The sequence below is a fragment of the Lithobates pipiens genome, unplaced genomic scaffold (assembly GCF_037356315.1).
Source record: "Lithobates pipiens isolate NorthernLeopardFrog02 unplaced genomic scaffold, aLitPip1_a1.2 Scaffold_8, whole genome shotgun sequence".
Taxonomy (NCBI): domain Eukaryota; kingdom Metazoa; phylum Chordata; class Amphibia; order Anura; family Ranidae; genus Lithobates; species Lithobates pipiens.
Window position 1 is genome coordinate 630,133,812 of NW_027507903.1, and position 7,468 is coordinate 630,141,279.

The window sequence follows — 7,468 nt, forward strand, 5'->3', positions numbered from 1 at the left end:
TGTGAATCGGCCTGGGTGCCCCGAGAGCAAGCTGCACTCAACAGGGGGGAAGGGCCAAGAGCAGTGAAGAGGGACCCGAGAAGAGGAGGATTGGGGATTGCTCTGTCAAAACCAACTGCACAGAGCAGGTTAGTATAACATGTTTATTATTTTAATAGAAAAAAATATATACTTTACAATCACTTTAAGATATCAATACCAATAAGATAACCTAACAGATCCAGAACTATTTTTTCAATTTTTCTCATCTAACGTGACACTTTCTGACGGGCCAGTATTGATTCAGATCTATCCTGCCTCCCCCTAAATATCACTTATGTAAATCAGAATTGTAGTGATGTCAAAACCTGTGAAAATGCAAAAATTGTCCTAATCTATGTCCTAACTATCTTTGATTAAAGTGTATGTATAGCAATTTTTGCTTTCAATAGAGTAGAGCTGCGCACACACGATCATATTGCAGTATAGAGTCAAATGAGGAAGAATGCTCTCCCAAATTAAAGTAAACTATTTACCACCCCTCTGATGGCACGTGACATCAGAAGAAGGTGCGGTCACCTGTTTACATCACCGAGTGGCCCCACCCTCAGCTATATAACAGCTGTCATCGAGAAAAAGTGTCACTCGGCTGGAGCCTCCCGTGGAGGCTGAACTGTTGCGGCTTTTTTTTTTCTTCTATCGGCTCATCGGGCAGCGTGAGATGGATTTACATCACGGGACATTTTTTTTTTGTACTGATACATATCCCCTGGGGCAGGGTCCCCAAACACTTTTTATGACAATAACTTGCATATAAGCCTTTAAAATGAGCACTTCTGGTTTTTCATGTTAGTGTCCCATGGACTTTAACAGGGTTCCACGGCTTTCGAATTTGCCACGAACACCGCATAATGTTCGCGGTTCGCAGAACGTCCGAACAACCAAAGTTCAGCCCAAACTTATGCTCGGGCCAAACCGTTAGACCATCCCTAGTGCTTATAATGGTCAGCTGTTATTTAATTATGGAAAATCTTTATCCCAGAAGGAAAAAAATATCTATGGCTGTAACTACTAGTAAAGTGTTGACTGGAGTTAAACTTTAACTTGTTAGTCAAGACTAGGGATGAGCCGAACACCCCGCAGTTCGGTTCGCACCAGAACCTGCGAACGGACCGAAAATTAGTATGAACTTTAGAATCCCATTAAAGTCTATGGGACTCAAACGTTCAAAATCAAAAGTGCTAATTTTAAAGGCTAATTTGCAAGTTAATGTCCTAAAAAGGGTTTGGGGACCCGCCTCCTGTCCCAGGGGACATGTATCAATGCAAAAAAGACTTTTAAAAATGGCTGTTTTTCGGGAGCACTGATTTTAATGATGCTTAAAGTGAAAAGAAAAGTACAATATTCCTTTAAATATCGTGCCTGGGGGGTGTCTATAGTATGCCTGTGAAATGGCATGTGTTTCCCATGTTTAGAACAGTCCATGCACAAAATGACATTTCTAATGGAAAAAAGTCATTTAAAACTGCTTGCGGTTTTAATGTAATGTCTGGTTCTGGCAATACGGATGAAAATCATTGAGAAAATTGGTATGGGTAGCCCCCCTGCCCATTACTAGCCCCTTTGGGTCTTGTACGGATTTTAAGGGGAACCCCGTACCCATACTCCTTAAAAAAGGCCCTATATACTAAGAACAGCAGTATACAGGCAGTGCAAACAAGACAGGGACTCTGAAGGTTTGTTGTGTTAAGTAGAATCTGTTTGTCATTTTGAAATGGTACATTTTTAAAGTGTAGCTCCAGTCCAAAAATCTATTTTTAAGCTTTTTGGAAAACCTAGGGAGGGATTATCATCCCTGTATAATTTTTTTTGCCGTCCCTCTTTTTTGATCTCACTTCCTGTTGTCTCCTTCCGTTTGCAAGTAGGAGACGTTTCTAAGTTGGATGTTTGAAAGTAGGGGCCTGCCCTATATGCTCTGCAGAAATTTGGGCCTAAGGTCTTGGTGTGCCACAACACTGTAAGCCCTCAAAGTGACTCTTGGTGGGCGCTGGAATGCCCTGCTGTGAACTATTTTATCAAGAATTGTAATTACATGCCATTGTTGAACAGTGGTAGAAAAATTGGACCTTTGGTGGTGGTGGTGCTGGTGCTGGTGCCACAACTCTGTAAGTCCTCACAGTTACTCTTGGCGGGCACTGGAACGGGCCCTGCTCTGAAATAATATATCAAGAATTGTAATTACATGCACCTGTTAAACAGGGGCTGAAAAAGTGGGCCTTAAGCACTGGTGCTGGTGCCACAGCACTGCAGCCACTCACAATTATTGGAGTTGAGCGCAGCAACGAACCCTCCTGCAAAATATTGCATCAAAAATTGTAATTGCATGCCCCTGTTAAACAAGGGCTGAAAAATTGGGCCTTAGGCACTGGCGCTGGTGCCACAGCACTGCAACCCCTCACAGATACTCTAGTTGGAGTGCAGCAATGAGCCCTGCTGCAAAGTATTGCATCAAAAATTGTAATTACATGCTGCCCCTGTTAAACAGGGGCTGAAAAAAGTGGGCCCTAGACACTGGTGGCGGTGCCCAGAACTAAAAATGTTCTTACAAGCTCTCAGCAGGATAATTGAGGAGGAAGAGGATAGTCAGTCAACATAACAGGATAGTCACTCAGCATCAGCATAGGCAGTCTTGAAGGGATGTGACATAAAAAAAAAAAAATAGGTTACATCAGCTTCAGGTGCTTGGTAGCTGGTGGTGATCCAAGACTGATTCATCTTTATGAAGGTCAGTCGATCAACCGAGTCGGTGGACAGGCGCACCCTGTGGGCACTCTCTATGGAATCTTTAATCTGTGAAGAAACATATAAATGTTTGTGTGAAAATAGATTCCGATTCAGTCAACTGGACTTATCCACTGATACACATCATATGCTTTACACTTATGTATAAGATACTTATTATTATTTTATCTCTCTTTTGACATATTTGACAGTATTTTCACTCCCTTTGTTTTTCTTTTTTTTTTTATTCTTTCCATTCATGACATTCTGCTTTTATTTCATGCTCAATAGAAAAACTGGTAGAAAACTCTCTCATGAAGAAATGCATGTAATATTGTTACACTTTTAATATTGACACTTTAATTTTCTGTTATCGAAAAAAAAAAAAGATCTACATTGATTTTTTGTGATTTATTTAAAATGAAGATAAATTATGAAGAAAATATGGGTTTTCATCAGAGATCATTAGCAAACAGAGTAAGCAATTTTTTTTTTTTAATTTCAGATTAAATTCACCAAGCTTAATTAATTGAAATATTAATCATTAAGACAAATGAGAAATTCTATAACTTGATCCAACTGTTTTCTTTGCATTGTGTAGCACAGTGTTCCATTACTTTCATGGCATTAAGGTATACCTAATCCCAAATAATCTCTCTCTCTCTCTCTCATATATATATATATATATATATATATATATATATATATATATATATATATATATATATATATATATATATATATATATATATGTATATAGAGAGAGAGAGAGAGAAAGAGAGAGTATCTCACTAAAGTTAGTACACCCCTCACATTTTTGTAAATATTTAATTCTATCTTTTCATGTGACAACACTGAAGAAATTACACTTTGCTACAATGTAAAGTAGTGAGTGTACAGCTTGTATAACAGTTTAAATGTGCTGTACCCTAAAATTAACTCAATCACAGCCATTAATGTATAAATTGCCGGCAATGAAAGTGCGTACACCCCTAAGTGAAAATGTCCAAATTGGCCCAGTTAGCCATTTTCCCTCCCTGGTGTCATGTGACCCATCAGTTTTACAAGGTGGGAATGGGGAGCAGGTGTGTTAAATTTGGTGTTATGTCTCTCACTCTCTCATACTGATCACTGGAAGTTCAACATGGCACCTCATGACAAAGAACTCTCTGAGGATCTGAAAAAAAAATGTTCTTCATGAAGATGGCCTAGTCTAAAAGAAGTTTGGCAAGACCCTGAAACTGAGCTGCAGCATGGTGGCCAAGACCATACAGCGTTTAGCAGGACAGGCCTTGCCATGGTCGACCAAAGAAGTTGAGCGCACATGATCAGCATCATATCCAGGGGTTGTCTTTGGGAAATAGACGTATGAGTGCTGCCAGCATTGCTGCAGAGGTTGAAGGGGTGGGGGGTCAGCCTGTCAGTTCTCAGACCATACGCCGCATACTGCATCAAATTGGTCTGCATGGCTGTTGTCCCAGAAGGAAGCCTCTTCTAAAGAGCCTGAAAACAGCTTGCTGAAGACAAACAGACTAAGGACATGAATTATTAGAACCGTGTCCTGTGGTCTGATGAGACCAAGATAAACTTATTTGGTTCAAATGGTGTCAAGCGTGTGTGGTGGCCACCAGAGGAAGAGAACAAAGACAAGTGTGTCTTGCCTACAGTCAAGCATGGTGGAGGAGTGTCATGGTCTGGAGCTGCATGAGTGCTGCCGGCACTGGAGAGCTACAGATCATTGAGGGGACCATGAATGCCAACATGTACTGTGACATACTGAAGCAGAGCATGATCCATTCACTTCGGAAACTGGGCTGCAGGGCAGTATTCCAACATGATAACGACCCCAAACACACCTCCAAAACGACAGTGATGGACTGGCCAAGCATGTCTCCTAAACCCTACTGAGCCATTATGAGACAATTATGTCATGTTTTATTTGCCCAGAGTTCCGCTTCTTCTCAATGTTCATGTAATTTTTCTTACATGGAAAATTAACTAAACAAATAAAGACTTTCCAATTAGCAAAGAAAACATTCACTGAGCTTATTTGTTGTTGTTTTTTTATTATTTCCCATATCCCAAGCTGTCATTTTGCAAAGTCAATGTATATTATTTCTGTTATGGTTAATACATACAAAGTTATATAAAACTTTTCTGCTTTCACACAGACCACACATAAATATAATGTCACTACATTCTTCTTTTTGGGATTTATAAACATGGCCGTATATAATCTGCTGCTCTTCACCTTGGTCCTTATTATATACATTGTGACAATGTGTGGAAACCTTTTGATCATCATGTTGGTATATTACAGCAAGACCCTTCATTCTCCCATGTACTTCTTCCTCTCCCAACTCTCTATATCTGACATCATACTGACCACAGATATTGTTCCTAACATGTTAAATATTGTTCTATATGAGAGGACCTCCATATCCTTTTCTGGTTGCCTCACTCAATATTATATCTTTGGTTCAACAGAAACATTTGAATGTTTCCTTCTGACAGTGATGACCTATGACCGCTATCTGGCCATCTGCTCTCCTCTGCATTATGTCTCCATTATGAAACAAACACTTTGCATTCAACTAGTTCTTGCATCCTGGATTTTCAGCTGTTCTATAGGATTAACATCAATACTTGAAATAAGCCAACTAGAATTCTGTGGACCAAATGTCATTGACTATTTATTTTGTGATTTTAATCCTCTTGTAGAACTTTCTTGCTCAGATACATCCAGAGTTCAAATGGAAATCACCTTGTTTTGTGTTCCTGTGCTAATATTACCCTTCCTAGTGATAGTGGTTTCATATACTTATACATTGTTTTGACAATATTAAAGATATCCTCCTTTTCGGGAAGAATGAAATCCTTTTCCACTTGTAGCTCCCATCTCACTGTTGTGTTTATATTTTATGGAACTCTAGCTGCTGAATATATTATTCCAAATAAAGGACAATCACGAACGATCAGTAAGATAATGTCCTTGTTGTATATAGTGTTTACTTACTTTGTAAACCCTTTCATATACAGCTTGAGGAATAAAGAGATCAAGGACAGTTTAAAGACGTTGTATATAAACAAAAGGCTTTTTATTCAAAACCGTTGGTAGAAGTTTAATTATTAGGATTAGGGATGAGCTGAATGTTGGAGTCAAACCCATGTTTGACTCAAACACCGGCGGTTCACTCGTTCGGCGAAACCAGAACATTATGGGCCGTTGGCGTCAAATTCGGCCCATAACAAGCATGTACTATGACCCACATGCTTGGCCAATCACATCGCCATCAGTGAAGAGAGCCATAGTTGGCCACAGGCATGATGCCTGTGGCCTATTAGGGCTCAGGGGGTTTAGTACACACCCCACACTATATAAGGCCGCTTTTGCGGCAGCCTTGCGTAGTGTGTTGCGGCTCATAGAGATAGACGGAGAGACAGTGTGTTTATTTCCTCTGAAGCTATTGCAATTACAGTCGGTGTATTGTACCCCCTGCACAGTGTACACCTGAAGCTACCCAAATTGCTGGTGTTGTTCTGGTCCTATACCACAGGCAGCTGCAGCAGTAACAGTCGGTGTATTGTGCCCCCTGCATAGTGTACACCTGAAGCTACCCCGATTGCTGGTGTTGTTCTGGCCCTATACCACAGGCAGCTGCAGCAGTTACAGTCAGTGTATTGTGCCCCCTGCACAGTGTACACCTGAAGCTACCCCAATTGCTGGTATTGTTCTGGTCCTATACCACAGGCAGCTGCAGCAATTACAGTCAGTGTATTGTGCCCCCTGCACAGTGTACACCTGAAGCTACCCCCAATTGCTGGTGTTGTTCTGGTCCTATACCACAAGCAGCTGCAGAAGTTACAGTCGGTGTATTGTGCCACCTGCACAGTGTACACCTGAAGCTACCCCAATTGCTGGTGTACTTCAGATCCTATACCACAGGCAGGCAGCTGCAGTAATTGCAGTCTGTGTACTGTGTCATCTGCACAGTGTGCACCTAAAGCTACTCCAATTGCTGGTGTTCTGCTGATCCTATACCACAGGCAGCTCCAGTAATTACAGTTGGTGTGCTGTGTCATCTGCACAGTGTGCACCTAAAGCTACCCCAATTTCTGGTGTTATTCAGATCCTATACCACAGGCAGGCAGCTGCAGTAATTGCAGTCTGTGTACTGTCATCTGCACAGTGTGTACCTAAAGCTACCCCAATTGCTGGTGTTCTGCTGATTCTATACTGCAGGCAGCTCCAGTAATTACAGTCCGTGTACTGTGTCATCTGCACAGTGTGCCCCTAAAGCTACCCCAATTTCTGGTGTTCTGCTGATCCTATACCACAGGAAGCTCCAGTAATTACAGTCAGTGTATTGTGTCATCTGCACAGTGTGCTCCTAAAGCTACCCCAATTGCTGGTATTCTTCAGATCCTATACCACAGGCAGGCAGCTGCAGTAATTACAGTCTGTGTACTGTGTCATCTGCACAGTGTTCACCTAAAGCTACCCCAATTGCAGGCGTTCTCATCTCCCTGCAGGTCATTAGCATGTCTGGAATGCCAAAAAAGGGAAGGCAGACAGTCACGAGCCAATAAAAGAGAGAAAGCAGGCTCTGTGTCTAGAGGCTACAGTGCTGGTCGTGGACACGGTGCATCCTCATCAACACATGGCCATGAGACACGCTTGTCCTTATTTTCGGCAGCTGGACGCGTT

At 41.5% G+C, this 7,468-nt stretch overlaps 1 pseudogene; it reads left to right on the forward strand.

Moving 5' to 3' along the window:
- The first annotated feature begins 4,973 nt into the window (after positions 1-4,973).
- On the forward strand, positions 4,974-5,878 carry LOC143964053 (olfactory receptor 5P68-like; annotated as a pseudogene).
- The last annotated feature ends 1,590 nt before the right edge of the window (positions 5,879-7,468 follow it).